The sequence below is a fragment of the Athene cunicularia genome (genome assembly GCF_003259725.1).
Source record: "Athene cunicularia isolate RWA chromosome 1 unlocalized genomic scaffold, athCun1 chr1_part2, whole genome shotgun sequence".
Taxonomy (NCBI): Eukaryota; Metazoa; Chordata; class Aves; order Strigiformes; family Strigidae; genus Athene; species Athene cunicularia.
The window spans coordinates 66095143-66112643 of NW_020799092.1; positions in this window are offsets into that span (position 1 = coordinate 66095143).

The following is a 17501-nucleotide window of genomic DNA, read 5'->3' on the forward strand; positions in this document are numbered from 1 at the left end:
TTTGCTGTCTCAGCAGTCAGGTAGTATGACCTTCATAAACTGATCACCTTAAAATTATTTAGATAAATATATTTCCTTCTCTAGGCCACTATTTTCAGATCTTATTCTTCTAATAGATTGGGATCCTTCTGATAATATCCAGCCTATGTTTATTCAAGACCAGTTTATATCCCATACCTAAATTGTCTTTCAGATCAAATCTCCCCAAGGACCTTTCCCTGAATATTGTATTTGCCATGAGCATATCCTCTCTCAGTCCATGTTTTACCAGGCTAAACACAGACCCTTTGTTGTCTTCTTGTATGGCAGCTTCTCCTTTCCACAGACAGCCACAGTAATGGCTGGGGTTTGCAGGCATCTCTTCTGGACACTGGTGATCAGACCTACATGTTTTCAGTCCATAGGATGGGTAAGGATTTGAAGGTGGTCTAGAAGGTCAGTGCTGTCAGTAAAAAAGTAGCCTTATTGGCTTGAGGCCATCCCATGCTTTTTGGAAAAATTAGTTAAATTCCCTGGTGATGTCTTCAAATACAACCAAGGGAATGCTTGAATAAGACAATGACCTTTGTGAGTGTGGAACAGGGTCAGCTGAAACCACGAGTCCTGTCACACAGAGCTCTACCACCATCCATGGCTTGGGCTCTTCCATTTCACACCTCCCGGACGACTATGTTGGTCTTCATGTGAGCAAAGTTTAGGTCCATCCTTATATTCTATCTCAGTGAAGATTTGGATGTGACAAAAAGAACGCAACATAAAACAAGTTTCAGAGCAAGTGACAGGGGGATTAAAATCCAAGCAGAGCATAAACATACAAGGTTAGCATCATCAAAATGAAATTACTTTCTCCTTATTGTTCTTTATAGACTGCATATTGACCATGAAAGTGAACTGTTTTCTGTAGCATGTTCAATTGACTTCGGGAAACTTCCTTAAATCAAATTGGAAATGTTTTGAGATTTCTCAGGAGAATAAATGAGAAATAAATAGCAAAACAGCATTTTGCTGAAGTGTCTAGTCACCAGTCATCATTAGATCTGACAGACAGAACAAGTTGTTTAGAAATCTTATTGAATATGGTCTGTTATCTAGCTATGTACCAAGGTTTTATCTGATATATCTGGGGGGGTTTTATATAAAAAGAACTCTTGATGTATTTGCAACAAAAATATCTGTTTATCCTAGGGACCTTGTTGTCTACAGTATGCTGTTTCTGAGTACTATGCAATTTATTTTATGGCAACATAGTTCTCTCTGTTTTAATATTGCTGTGAAAAATTAGGAACATTGCAGTTTGTTTGGTGAAGGGCAGACAAAAATCTGCTCTTATTTATGCTTGAATAAATCTAAAACAACTGTTGACTTAAGTTGCTCATCTAGATACCCACTGATGTACCAGAGGAGAAACACATCCACAAAATGCTCATTTTTTTCCATCACAGCTGCCCCTGCATGACTGAACCCAGGCTCCTGATGGATAATGTACAAAGACTTTGAAAAAGTCATTGTCCTCCATCCTAGATCTTCAGCCTTGTTCTGACCCTAGCTCCAGCCTTTATCTGCTGTGCTACAGAGATACAGAAACATCAGAAACCTTTTCCCTGGATAGGAACTTGCAGGCCATGACCCAGGCACTTAAGCTTCTTCTGGATAAATTATATAGAGCTCTTGGCATTCTCTAAGCTTTTCCAGACTTCAAATCATTCTTGCAGTACTTTTCTGAATCCTTTCCAATTTATCAGTGTACTCTTTAAACTGAGGATCCAAGAAGTGGTCAGTTTGTTCCAGTAATGCTCTTGCTAATGCCTCACAGAGTGATAATTTCTTTTCCTACTTCTCATCAATATTTTCTCCCTATGCAGCCAAGGATTTCTTTAGCACTTTAGCCACTTGGCTAGACTGGGAGCCCATCAGCAGTCAGCTATCCACCGTGAAACCATTTCTTGGCCATTGCTTGCTGAAACACAGTGCCGAGTCCTATCACTGGTACCTGCATAAAAATATTCCAACTATGCAGTTCTGTCTCCAGCAATTCAGTCCAACATTAAAAGGAAGCCCAGGCTGCTGTGCCATCAGATAGCTCTGGAGAACTGTCCTTTATCACCTGACACCCCCCCACAAACACACTTTTTATAGCCAGGTCTACTGGGGTGTACTTGCACCCCAGCTGCGGGGGATGCTGATGAGAACAGGACCATGAACAGGCACTTTGTGAAGTCCCAGTGAGCACACTCCACTGGGAGGCTGGTTTCTCAGATACAATTACTTTCTGAGATTTGTCCATTAGCCGATTTCTGAGCCTTTTGATAGGGGTTTGTATTGCCTTGTATACAGAAATGTGGGGTGTTTTTTTAACAGAACGTCATGCATTATCAAATTAAATGCCTTACAGTGCCGAGTTTGGCAATGCTGTTACTTTTATCAGTCAAACTGCATCTCAAAGAAAAAGCAATATCAAGTTCGACAGAAATACCACTCAGCACTCATTTGCCTATGCATACAAAAAAGCAATCAATCTGCAAATCCTCGGCAAATAAGAAAATATATTCAGTTATTTAAATTTTCAAAGAAAAATCTTTAGCTCATCTGCTTTGCAATATTCCTGAAAACAGAAAGGTTTTTACTCCTTCCTGATATTCAGCAACTCCCATAACATCTGAAACAGCTAATTTCACTCTCAAGCCATTTAAAGCAGATGGATTGTAGTCATGCACAAAACTCTCTAATGAATAAGTAAAACTACAGTTACTTATTATATTATATAATAGCCATTTGTAAAGAACTGATCACTGAAGCAGTTGAAGTTTTCAGTTTCTCTCTGCCTTGCTTTATTTAATTGTCTTTGTCTGTCTCGGTTTTGCTGTGCATTTACTGCCATCCAGTGCTTCTGTGAGATATGACTCCACCATCCCCTATGAAAAGCAAATCCAAAGCAAGAATATTTGGCTCTTAACAAATTCACTGACCTTATTTGCAGAAGCACTACAAGTATTTTACAGCAATAAGCCAGCGCATGGCTCCATTGTAGCACTGTTTTGAAAAGATGCGATATCTGACTGTGCTGACAGCTTCATAATGATGGAACTCCGATTTTCAAACCCTGCGGGAAGGGCTCTGTCTGCCCAGCATTGGAGGGGGCTGATTTGAGCTGCTGTTTTGCAGGTGTTGAAGAGAAGAGCTTTCATGATGAGTACTTTAAATAATGGTTTGCTTTGGTTTTAAGATGATAATCGTTTTCGCGTTTTTGGTTTGGTTTGGTTTGGTTTTTTTTAATTCCCTGCACATGCTTTTCTTTTGAATTCTGTAGCCTGCAAGTATTCAGAGAGTGTGCTACTTCTGCTTCCCTGAAAGATAAAGCTGTGTGCTTGAAAATCATCCATCTTACTGGGATAATTTCTTTCTTTTTTCTTTTTGGGCAAAAATCACGCTTCATAAGATCTGCACATTTTTATACAGTGTCTAAGAACGTTAAAGTAGTAAAGATTTCCATTTTTAAAAGGTCCAGAATTTTCATATTTTCATGAAATGTCAGGTGGAGTTCATAATGAACAGGGAAAAAAAATGCTCCCACATTATACTAATTTTAATAAGTCTGAATGTTTTAATTCTGTGAGGAATAAACCATCTGGGGCTTCAGAAAGGCCAAAAATGTTACTTCAGATCTCATGAGGAGGTAGGGAGAAGATGGACCAGATAAAATGAGAAGTTTAGTGCTGTGAGCTGGGAAGGCAGGCGCAATCCTGGTCCTGGCCAAATCATTCAGGCTATGTTTTTTACGCTTTCTACATACTCCTTGGTTTGGGTGGTTATGAGATACCCACATAGTTTTATGTATCCAGCTTTCAAGGTTTAGCAGCTAGTAGCATAGTCCTTAGTGCAACCATATAATACAGTGTGGTGAAAATCTATTTTAGGAGACGTGTATATCCGTGTATTTAAACTGATGTCTATTTTGCCTTGTATGGCGATTTAAGGAAGCCAGAACTTGTATTGTACAGCACTTAACCACATTTTTTTAGTGTGTGGTAGGTCAAATACTGGAACAGGCTGCCCAGAGACGTTGTAGGCTTTCTATCCATGGAGATATTCAAAGGCTGACTGGACATGGTCCTGAGCAACCTGCTGTGACTGTCTCTGCTCTGAGCAGGGGATGGACTAGACAGTCTCCAGAGGTGCTTCAGGCCTTAGTGATATGTGGTTGCATGGTACAATATTTAGGTTTGTCCTGAAGCAAAATTTTGTATAGATGTGGGAAAAAAGTGTACACCAATCCTAGTCAGAATCATAGCCAAACAGTTTAATTATGTTCATGAGCTAACAACTTTTCACTTTCTATTAAGATAATGAACCTCTAATGACACAGAAACTCATAATGGCATTCATAAATATCACATAATTTAACTTTCAACATACTCGAATGTTCAAGCACATGCTTAAGTATGAGAATAACCCTACTGTGACCAATACTCAGATTTAGACAAAGCACATATCAGATGAACACATAAACTTTAATTCTTTTAACACATTCACTGTTCTGGTATCTGTATTCCAGACCATGGAGCTGGCTAATAAAAGACAAAGTGAAGGTTATATGGATACTAGAAGCTGGTGCGTGTCCAGGTGAGATAGAAGTGAACTGGGAAACTGAGCACCAAAAGAGGGAAAAACTGGCCCAGAAAACACTTTCTGGTACAACCATAAATTCCCCCTGTAAAACTTCCAGCACATGCAGTTCAGCTGCTCCACATATCCCAGGTAGGTTTGGCCTCAGACTGGAAATTAGAGTATTTTCACTTCTACAGCTGTATTTAACCAGGAAGGCTGACATATGTGAAGCCTCTCAGCTATCCTGATCCAGTTTTCCTGATCATCTGCTCCTTGCCCAGCACAGCACCACAGAGGTCACCCCATCTCCAGGAGCACAAGTCCCAGCAGGCACAGTGCTCCGTGAGTCTCAAAGCCTTCATCTCCCCTTACCATGAAACCACCCCACACATATACCTCCATCAGCCTTCTCTTTCTCCTTGAATAGAAAAAAAGCCTACACAGCTCTCGCCTGCATGATAGGACAAGGGATAATGGTTTTAAATGAAAAGAGAGTAGATTTAGACTAGACATAAGGAAGAATTTTTTTACAATGAGGGTGATGAAACACTGGAACAGGTTGCACACAGATATAGTAGATGTTCCATCCCTGGAAATACTCAAGGCCAGTCTGGACAGGGCTCTGAGCAGCCTGACCTAGTTGAAGATGTATCTGCTCATTGCAAGGGCAGTTGGACTAGATGGCCTTTAAAGTCCCCTCCAACCCAAAACATCCTATGACTCTATGGTTCTGTGATGTGAATACTCAAATCCCCACATGCACCTGAGCAGTGGTGCTATACTGCCGCTGAATGCTCTTTGCTCAGTTTCTGTCCCACAGCAGCAGGAAGCTAAAAGAAACTGCTGAATACAATGTTCCGGTGTTTGATTTTGTGTTGTATTTGACTGTAAAAAATCATGTTAATTAAAAATCTTTGCCTCAATTAGTCTCCATGGCTTAGAGAATTTCAACTGAATCTTTAAAAAAAATTCTTTCCCCCTTTAGCATTGGTTCTAATTTTGGTTTGGTTTTTTTTCAGAGTGGTGATTCAAAGAGGTTTAATCTGATTCACTTTGGGTTTTAATTAGTTCCAAATCCAGATGGTTTGACATCCTTCAAATGCCTCAAACAGTGATGGTGGGGAAATGCAGATCCATTCTAATAACCAAAACCACCTGTCCTGAAGACTTCCACCCTCATCTAAAGCAAAACACCAAAAGCACAAAAATCTCAAACAGGACTTTGCTGAGAACCTGTATAGGAGACTTAAACCCTGAGGAGCAAACTGTAGGGTTTTTAATCCTCCGCAGACAACAAAACTAATTAACTCTCTCTACAGCTTTAAAAATATCGCAGACACATAAAAGAAATAGCTTGAGGTTTGCGATTTGCAGGGGTAGGAAGGAGGTTGTTTGTTGGTCTCACTTTTTTTAAACAAAAGGTAGAGTCTGATCCTATGGATGGACACACCAGCAGCTTTTCCACCCACTGGGCTCATGTATGTCTAAATGATGTGCTTAATTCTAGCCTGGCCCCAGATAGTCCTGAATGGAAGTACTGAGATCCGTATGAGCTATGATACTGCTCTGCCCACAGCTCTAAATGGAAAACTGATCATTTAAGCCTGTTAAAAACTACTAAAAAGAACATGTAACACACTGAATGCTGAAATCACAGAACCACAGAAAATCAGCTTGCTCTTGAAGCAGCAGAAAAAGAATGGGTTTGTTTTTTTTCTGCATATGTCTATAAAATTGGGCAAAGAAAGACCCCTTTGCCTTTTCTGGTCAGTGATATCTTTACAAGATGGTTTGAAATGCCATTTCTTCCAAAGTTTCATCTAACCTGCACTACCTGCACCCTTTTCCAGATGCCTGCACTCTCTCTGTCTCAGCTCCGTATTTCACCATGGCCTAGACTGTTATTCATACTGTTGGATTTTTTACAGTATGTAAGCTACCTGTTTTCATGCTTAGTTTCTTCTCTTGAACTTTTGAAGAACTCATCTTTGAATAATTCTTGACTTTTTACATCTGCTGACATGGAAGTATTTACAGGCTATGAGGCTATCCCATCAACATCCCTTCCTGTACCACATCACTCCAAGTTTCTTCAGGAGGTTCTCCTCATGTTACTCGGATTTTAAATTCTCTTTGGTTTGTGATTTTCCTATTCTTTTAGAAACTCTGTGAACCACATCAATCCTTCTCTCTGCATTTTTAATTTCCTTTCTGGATCTGAAATGAGCATTGGCAGCTAAACATGGAATGGACACTCTGTAGCCTTGGCAGACCTAAGCATTAAAACAAGAGAAGGAAAGGCAAAAAAACCCCTTGCTTTGACTTTAGCCTTGAAGAACATTTGTTTGCTTCCTGTGTGATTGTACTCAGAAATCTCTTTAGTGATTTCACAGTGCCTGATTAGACATAAATCCCACCAAGCTTAAAAATACTAATTGGGCCCTGTCTAGTGTGAGAGTAATCTGAGAGTCAACACAGCTCCTGAAGGTAACATAGGCACAAGTAAATTCATCACACAGAAATGTGGTAGCTTGCATGAGTCTCCTATCTCAAGTTGGGAATTTGGTGCCTTTACCAAACAGGTCTATAAAGCTCATCAGGAGCTTTTTCTCAAAAGGATTTTTTTGATTTAGCATGACCGTGGGTAAATGATGGGAGATGTAGTTCTACCAAAGAGAGGATACTTGAGGCCTCAGCCCTTCATACGTTCTTAGGAGGCTTACAGAGATAAATGAGAGAAAGCAAAGTATGTTGCTGCTTAATTGGCATTCCTTCCCCAGGATTTTTGGCCATGAGGTAGAAAAGCCCGAAGACTAATGCCACAGGGCAAAATGGGAGCAAATAGCATATAAACTCATACACCCATCGACTGTAGCTTCAGGGACAGGTACGTGCTACAGATCACAGCTTGAAGCAAAAATGTCTAAATGTTTCCAAATTAGATGTTTTTGAACAATTTGTTCAGATTTTTATGTGTGCTTACGTGAATATTCTAGCCTGCATCAGGACAAAACAACAAATGTTGAAGAACTCATTTTTCCCCTAGGACGAAAAACCTAATTTCTACTTGGCTGTAGAAAATAAACAATCCGCAGTAGCTTAGAGGCTTAATTAAAAGTAGACTATACCTGTGGTAAGAACTGGCAAACATTGACTTTTTAATGGCTTCTGTGAGCAATCAAAAAAACCAAACAAACCTGCTTGACTTCACAGTGTAAGGAGAAAAGCACTTCTGACAAACAGTTGGGCTTTGGGACCCTGACCTTTGCTGATGGTACCCTTGGAGATAAGCAAGACCAAGACAAGCACTTAAGTGATGCACAGGGTAGAAAATATTACCTTAATGAGATGTATTTTATAGAGCTGTGTGTTTTTACTACCAGGCCATGATTAAGACCTAATGAAAAACAGAAATAGAAGTGCTTTTGAGATGGTGGAAACAAAATTTATTGCCACTACTGGTTGAACAGCAAAGGGATCTAAGCCGCTTTCCCAGCACTTGCTGTGCAGGCAGGGAGCCGCTGTGAAACGATGCAGCTAGCCACCTTGTGGAAATGCAGTGACACTCAGCAGAGATTACATGGGCAGGATTTTAAAGACATTACAGTAAACCCTGCAGAATTTAATTTTAATTTAAAGGATTGTTTATTGTGAACCTTCTAAGAAAGACCCTCACTTGCTCTAAGGACTGGCTCACAAGTAAATAGAAAGCCATCATCGCAGAGCTGAATAGGACTGTACTGTCCTTAATACACATTCCAATAAGAAGAAGTAATTAATAGCTTTGAACAGGATATCAGATATGCAGAAAACAGTTCCTATCAAACTCTCATCCTTGCTACTGCTCTAAAACACACTCTAAGACTCATCCCATTTGTGTGAATGGTTTCTAAATGGCCTGTTTGTTTAAAAGTCCCTTTTTGCTGTGCTGAATCTCCCTCCTAGAAAGGGAGCCACATTTAACATTCATAGTAGTTCTGCAGCTTGTAGACACCCTACAAGCATAGCTTTAGTTCGTGGCTGCTGCATTCACCAGCTTGCAATGAAGTTCATTCCACGCTGATTCATTACTAGGGAGAAGATGCAATAGCAAATTCTTTCAGTCTTGATGACTTGTTCATCTGTTAGTCAAATAAACAGAGAGGGAAGCTGGTTAATTAGGTAACAGGAAGGCTTTCCTCACTGAAACATCACGCGCAATAAATAACCATTCAGTGGGTTTTCGTTTGTTCTCTTGATTATTTCATCTCTGTAACAAAGTGAATTCATCTCGACTTATGTTTAAATTAAGAAAAAAAAAGATATATAGTCATTTGTACCGAAGTCATATGGTGGAAACCTAAGATGTTTGTGAAGAAAGATTATAATGGAAAATAAACCACACACAATTTATAACTGACTTTAATCCTTTTTCTTCTTTCTTTTAGACAAGCTCATTACAGAAGGGGAACTGAATTTCTGCAGTAGCTGCCTTCACTCACAAGCCTCTGATGAGCAATCAGCGCTGTGCACTGAAGCATGAAGTTTATATGTGTACAGAAATTCACAGTTCAACAAATTCCCCAGATCAACCTTGAGATGGAATAACAACAGAATTAGATGTGTTATTACAGATAGTGACCCAACACCTTCATTCTTCATCTTTCATTTACTTTTCCCTTTGCCTGCATCCAAAATGACAAGCTGAGTCTGTCTTCACTCAGTCAGTTCTGTGATGAAGTCTTTGATAAAATTTCTGCAGGCCAAAAATATTACTGCTTCCTTTTTAATTTTGATGTTGTTTTTCTTATGTTACTATTCACATAGAAGCCACATATGGATTGAAGAGACAAAGTCTCACATTGTACAGGCCTTCAATTAAGAATTTCATGAAAGATCCTGGCATTTCTTCCACTTTTCCTAGAGGAATCACTGGATGATTTTATCTTTGCCAGTGAAAGCAGTAACAATTTCAGATGGCAACAGGTGAGATAATTTTAGTATCTCTTGACATCTACAAAGCAAACTTCTCATCCAAATACATCCACTCCCCACAAGCCTCACACTGTGTCCCTGGCCATCACAGTCTTGAAATGTCAGGTCCAGCTTCTCTATGCTGCACGAGCAACAGTGATGGGCACCTCTGTGACACTGACAAGAGGGAGCCAAAATGCTGGTGTCTTCGGGCTGACCCAGCAGTGGCAGCCAGCACAGAAGACAGCATACTGGTTTCTGTCAGGGTGATCAGCAGTCTGCTGGGGTAGGCAGATATTGGTCTTAAATCACAAGGATTTATTAGGTCCAGCATTTTTAGTGTATCTTGGCTTCCCTTTTGCAAACTAAGGCTTGCAAAGGCATTAACTTTTTTCTGAGGCACTGGGGAGAAGGACATCAGTGCTCTTAGGGTTGTGGAAAGTGAACCTGAAATCCTTAGGAGCCCTTTTGACAAGATCCCTTCATTTAATATATGGCAAAGTATATTATATATATACATATATTCTGAGGCACAGTAAGGAAAGGGTATCAGTCTCAGTTTTAGGTTCACTGAAAGCACTTCAAGCATCTCTCCTACAGAAGATGGATCCAAGAACAAGCCTTGCATTAGTGAGGCATTGCTGGGCCACGATGACACTAGAGGGGTTTTCTGAAAGGTGCTGCCTGACTCCTGGCTTTGCAGAACCTCTTTTCTGGAGTGGGACATCCCACAATGCATCACATGCTGCCAACCAGGCTGTCAGAACTACATGTTCATGAACAACTAACACATTTACCCACAGGTAAAAGGAGGAAGGTCAAGAAAAAAAACACCATAAAATCAATATCTAGCTTTTTTTCTTTTTTTTTCCACACCATTTACGACAGCTGGAACCAGTGGCAGACAGAGCCTAAAGCCAGCTGCTGGGACAAGAGTACTTCCACTCATGCCTTCTGTCATACAAAGGCTGCCACAGCAGCTGTAAGCAGCAGCCTCCTGCCTCTGAAATTAGTTTCCTCATTTGTTGGGTGACTCAGGATATAACAAGATCCCCATTTTCATAAGTAAAAAAGAATTTAGCCTTGAATAGAGGGTGATACTTTTATATTAAATTTCAAACATTTTTTCTTAACAGGCAAATGACAGCGGCTTTTAGATTTCAGGTGCCTCATAAAAATACTCATAGTTACTTTAATAACCCCTGTCTGTCATATCTGGGACTGAAGACTGCTCTCACTTCATACAAGTTTTAGGCCAAAGTAATATCAGCAACACCAGTATCACAGAGTCTGCCACTTTTTTTTTATTTTGTTACCTTAACTCTTTCCCTTCTCCCTCCACCCAGCTGGTCAATACTTTCAAGATTTTTGGTCACTAAAATCTCTTTTATGTAATACATATTCCATGAAACAAGGTTTTGGAGACATGTCCTTGATGTATGAGCTTAGTAAGGATGAGTTTTTAATAGGCCTAGTTTGTAGGGAAATGGCACTGCAGAATGTGCACAACAGTTCAGACCTGTTTTCACGTCCCACACCCCACTGGCCAAGGGGTGATGGCTGTCACCTGCCTGTGCCAACATCTCACTGGTGTCCCACTGGTACCTCATCCAGTATCATCTGTCCCCGTACAAGGCCTGTCAGCTAGGTGGGGGCATCCTTCCAAATGCTGGAGGGCATCACAAATTCTGCTGATATCAATAACTAAAACTGCCCTGAGAAATTATTCTTATGGATAAGAAACACATTTACTTTATTCACTAAAGGAATAAATACATTACCATATTTTGAAATAGTGCCCAAAAGACTAAAAGAAATGCAGGTGCGCCTGAACAGTGCCAGCTTCCCCCACTGGTGCTGCTCAAAGGCTCCTCTCCTGCTTCTGCCCCAGCCCATGGGTCATCCTCCATGCCCTCCTCCACAGTCATCAGCTCGACGGAGCTCACCAGGCACTTCATGCTCCAGCATTAGTGAAGCCTTTCGTTCATTTAAAGTCCTCTAGCAAAGGCGTATGCCCTGACAGGCAGAGAGTTGTCCTATGGTGAGTGCTGGGGTTTTCTCCCTGTCTGTTGCCCCTTCAAGCCTTACAGTTGAGATCTCCTTCAGGTCCCCCAATTAGCTTCCTAATTCAAAGGTACTGGCCCCCAAGCACTTCTTCAGATGAAGTGCCAAGGGTGGTGGCAGATGGGGTCCCACCACTCAACTTTATGGCTGTGAGGACTTGAGGGTCCAAGAAATTTGAGAACCAGGTTAACTTCCTCAGAGGTTTCCCTTCCCTGGTACTGCTGCACTGGGGCCAGATTCCTCAAAGAGCACATGTTTGATGGCACACTAGTGATGGAGGATGACCCTGGAGGTATTTTAATTAGTTCAAGCTGGCTTATTCTACCATAGGGGATCACCAAGGTCCCACAGCTTTATGATCACACAGCTCTGAACTGATACATCTAATAGCAGTCTGTGTCAGATCTGTTTGCCATTAAATCATTAACCATTAAATCATTAGTGGTCCATAAAAGACGAATGTAAACCAGGCTACTATTTACCAGACTTTAGCCATTTCCTAATCTCATGAAACACACAAAAATAGCTATGCTAATGATATTGTTATGAATCTGGTTTTCTTGCTCATTATTATAATTTTAAAGTGGCTTAAATGGGACTAGTAATCACCATAGCAACAAAGCAGCAGTCAGGAGGACTACTATCAAGATAATTTGGTGTCTTAAAAGGAAATGTGGTTTTTACATCTTTTCAGCAAAGCCTGGGTTTCTTCAGATTTTGAACCTGATAACAGACTAGAAAGAAATAAGAAAATATGAACATTCTCATGATAAGGCTCTGAACACCTCCAAACCTACTCTTCTCATTTATTGATGAAAAGTGTATTTAAGGGGCATATATAGAAAAATAAATAGGAATTAGTACATCAGGATTGGGGTAAATACATTCCAGTAGCAAAAAGTCAATGTTGCCCCTGGGAAAGCAAATAACTGAGGTCTAGAAGAAGACCACAGTGTCTTGCTGTACCTCAAGCTTCAGGGTTTTTTTTTTATAATGACTTTTCCTGCTTCTGCCTCCTCCTTCCATTGGTGAACCCTCACTTAAAATGACCTGTCATGGTATACATCACGGTCTAAATCACGATCTAACATCGTTATTTGAGTTGTACCTTAGACCTTGGCAATCACAGTTGGTTCACCTTAGAGATGAGATATAAACATTTTTTATAAAGTGTGTTCTACTTCCTGACTTTAAAAGTTTAGATCTGTCTACAAAAATTAATTACACTGAAATAGCTATCATTGTCTGCTGCCTCTTTCCTACCTTTCCCTGTTTCTGGAAAGCTTGATGATCTCAGGAAGAAGCAAACTGAGTCAAAGAGATGTAAGAAAACTGTTTACAAACTTTCTTCTTCTTTTTTTTTTTTTAATATTGAATTATATCTGCACATATGTCTGACAAATGCTCTGCATAAAAGTCTTCCTAAGAAAACTGAGCCAGCTGCAGCTGCAGACAGAGTGCTGAGAGGTTCCTCTGCCACAAGCCCCTGGCAGCAGGGCTGGAGGCTCTGGGTCCTGGGCTAAGAAGCAGGTGGGAAGCCAGAGGCCAGTTTCATATTGGCCAGATCCTACCCCCAATTTACATTATCTTGTCAAGCCACTGACCACAGCAGGGCTCTGGGCTTCCCAAAAAGAAAGACAGCTTGTCTTCCCCAAAATGCCTGACAGTGGTTGTTCTATTTAGGCACTATATAAGCAAAATAGACAGCAGGTACAGGCAAGATGTCTGCCTGTGCGCAGACATCGTTTAGCAGCCTTAGAGGACAGGGTTTTGCAGTACACAGTCCCTTCCAACCCTATAAAAAGGCAGTAGTGAGTATTTTCTGCTCTGGATGATGGTCAGGGCACAAGGCGGGTGCACTGCACAAGGTTTGGAGTCCTGGAGCGAGCCACGGACAGAGGACAGGCTGGGGGAGAGGTAGACAGCTCCCTCCAGCCATGCCTGGGTTGCTCAAGTTACTGATTAAACACAGCAGACATTGCAGTCTTGATGGCAAAGACTTTTTCCCATATATTTCCAGTCTGCTCACCTTGCTGGAGCCTGTGGAAGCTGCATATGTCCTGCTGGAGATGAGGCCTCTTCATCCCTCCTCACCCCGCCTACAGCTGCCAGACTTTTACATTGGGAGGTGTGAGAAATTATATTACTTCACCCTTTAGCCTCCACCTTGGTACAAAAGCATTTCAGTATTGCAGAGCACCTGGCTTAAGTGCATTGCTTGTCTTCTTTGTAATGCACATAGTTTTCTTCTTATAAGGGGTTTGGCTGCACGTCAAAAACTTGCATCCCGATGCCATTGTAATCACCAGGTATGAAGACCTTTTCCAAGTCCTGCACACTGATCTGCAGCCAGATGCTATTTTCACCTCACTGCTGACGATCGTGTAGAAACTGCTGATGAGCAGATCCAAAGCAGTACACTTCCTCCAAGTTCCTTTCCTTCCATTATTAAATATCAGCAGAAGGACTCAGCTTCAGGTTGTTTCCTGCCATGCCCAGGGCTCAGGGAGATGCGGGTCATCTTTAACCACAAGCTGAACACAGCGGAATCCACCAGGCAAGAGCTCACAGGAGAAGACATTGGTTAAAAAACCCACCCCAGAGGTCTCAGAGATGCCCAGCTGAGCAATATTCTGGGTGATGGAGAGTTCCTGCTCCAGCACAGTGCAGCAACCCTTGTACCACATGGGGATGAGCAGCTCTTACCCATCCTTTGCACAGAAGCACGTCACCCTCACAGCTCAACAGGCTCCTGCACGTTACCTACTGCAGCAGTAAGTCAAGTGATGGTGACAGAGGTGCCTGCTGCTCATTAAAAACATAAAATTAGACAGACTACAATGTCGCTCTTCCTAAAGAGAGCATCAAAACCAACATCTGGGAAATGCACTTCAAGATCTCCTGCAAGGGCTCCCCTTTAATATGTTAACAGTCTCACTCACCAGCTGTATTTCAGCAACAAATGAACAGAGGGAAAGGGCTTTTAGGTCACTCAGCAACATCAATAGCAAAGGAAAATTGAGACGAAGAGTCCCCTCAGCCAAGACTGGCCTGGCCCAGCAGTCTCCCTGGCTCTGCAGATTTAGCCTCCAAAAAGGAGAGACCAGGTAGTTCCTAAACTTCAGGAACTACACAAAACAGTATAAACTCTTAAACTAGACAGAAAATTACCCTAATAAAAGAGGATAAATGATGCAGGTCAGGCAAGACTCTCCTCTGTAATGGTCCCCCTCTCTCGTAACGGCTGCTCTCACTACCTTGGCACAAGGCACAGTGTGAGCCGCACAGTCCTTCCCACGCAGAGCTGGCTGATTAAAAATATCATGGATATCGTAAAGTGTGGAACAACAGGAAGGAAACAAGGGTAATGGCTTAATCAAGAACTCTGTTTTGCTAAGAGAAAAGTCCAGTTTTTGACTGAAACTTTACTGGCTGTTACCACAGGAGAGAAAAGCAGGACCCCTTCCAATTCTGCCCACCCACCAGTGGCTTGGGGTTGGCACTGGCCCAACACGCCAGTGGCCAGAGATGCAAAGCCCAGGTGTTTCTTTGACTCATCTCAGCTGTGACAAGCTTGAGCATGAGAGGGTGACGGCTCTTCTGGCCAAGAGCAATGGCTTGTGCCAAGTCAGGAGTTGCAGAGGGATAGCACCTCGCTCTGACTGCCCTCTGTGCTGGGGTTATGTGAGGTGGCCCGTCTCACCTCCCCGTACAGCTCTGTAGGAGCCTGAAGCTCAGTGTGGGCACTTTCAACCAGTTTCTAAAGCCAGCAGAGCAGCATAAGCTGGGCTCGGAGGAGCCATCAAGCTTGCGGGCACTGTGAGGGTTCTCCAGGCTGAAAAACTTCAGCAGCTCTGTCTATCTGGACAACTGCCCACCACAGGAGCTATAAGACACCTACATTTGGGATTTAATCCCCCTTGGAGATCCAGCCAGAAATCAGAAGTCCGAGTGAGTTTGTCACCACTGTGCCTCCTCATCACAGCGTATGGCGTCTCCCACCAGGCACTCAGATCTTCTCTGCCCAGCTGATCTGTTTCTGAGCAATCTGATACAATTGCCAAAATGACACTGCTGAAAGCAGGGGAAAAGTATCTTTCATCAGGCCTTTCTTAACAGTAATAAAAAAGATCTAATTCCTAGAAACAAGAACTTAGAACTGAAACCTGGCACCTATATTTTGATTTTATATTCTTCAGCAAAAACGTTAGCAGCAAGGAGGACTATAACATGGTGTCATAAAGTATCTCAGCCATAGAGTAACATGAACAGCTTATAAAGCACTATGTGTGATGTGTTTTCACCTGGAGCTTACAGATCAGCTTCCCAGAGCAGTCACAGGAAACTCTCCACATCAGCAGTGCCTCAGGCCACAGGTAGTGAAGGGACAAGCCACAACCAAACAGTCCCCGCTCCAGCCTGGTGCTGGTCACCTCCATGGCTTGAACAGCTGATGTTTTTGAAATGCAAAGGAGCAAAATCATAAAGACAAAGGCAAATAGAGAAAATGTTGAAACTGCTGGCACCAGTGCAAGCACACAGATCTGGGTGTGTTTAACAGCGAGATAGTATTTTCTTCACAGGGTAATGGTATGGGGGCATAAGAGGAGCAGGACATACCCCATCTGAGAATGTGAGTTACTGTTAGAAAGTGTGTATGCCTGAGAAAAATTCTAGTGCAGGTGTTTGTCAACAGGGATCTGGGAAGCCTAAGCTTCCCCTGGTAGCTGCCGCTGCTGGGTCTGCATGCAGCTCACAAGTCAAGGATGAGATACTTTGCAAAGATTCAAGACATCAGCACTACCAGCAACTTCCTTTTCACACACTCTCACAACTGGATGCTGTATCTACCTGCATTTTATACCAACCCATGTATGAAACTCTGAAGCTAGATCAAGTATAGGCGTACCCAAACTGTACTTTAATGCGATGACGAGCACTGGGCACAGGGGAAAAAAGAGAGCAATGTGTTTCTTTGGGGGAGCTGCAATGAATGAGATAAACCTATTTCTGCCAGTTATTCTCCCCACCCCCTTTTGCTAAAGGAGACACTGCAGCTTCCCTCTGGCAAAAACTAATTCCAGATCGAACACTCCAGAAGTCAAATTTCCCAGCAGATTTAACTAAAAAGTAATTACTGAGTACCATCATACAATACATATGGGACAACCGGATGCTCAGGCCCAGTCAGCACGGGTTTATGAAAGGCAGGTCCTGCTTGACAAACCTGATCTATGACAGGGCAACCTGCTTATTGGATGAGGGAAAGGCTGTGGATGTTGTCTACCTTGATTTCAGTGAGGCCTTTGACACCATTTCCCAGAGCATTCTCCTGGTGAAACTGACTGCTCATGGCTTGGATGGGCACACGCTTTGCTGGATAAAAAACTGTCTGGATGGCCGGGCCCAAAGAGTTGTGGTGAACGGAGTTAAATCCAGTTGGGGGCCGGTCACGAGTGGTGTCCCCCAGGGCTCTGTTTTGGGGCCACTCTTTAACATCTTTATTGATGATCTAGATGAGGGGATCGAGTGCACCCTCAGTCAGTTTGCAGCTGACACCCAGTTGGGTGGGAGTGTTGATCTGCTCGAGGGTAGGGAGACTCTGCAGAGAGACCTGGACAGGCTGGAGCCATGGGCTGAGCCCAACTGGGGAAGTTTCCATAAGGGCAAATGCCGGGGGCTGCCCTTGGGCCACAACAACCCCCAGCAGCGCTACAGGCTTGGGGAGGAGTGGCTGGAGAGCTGCCAGTCAGACAGGGACCTGGGGGGGTTGATTGACAGCTGGCTGAACAGGAGCCAGCAGTGTGCCCAGGTGGCCAAGAAGGCCAATGGCATCCTGGCTTGTGTCAGCAATAGCGTGGCCAGCAGGGACAGGGAAG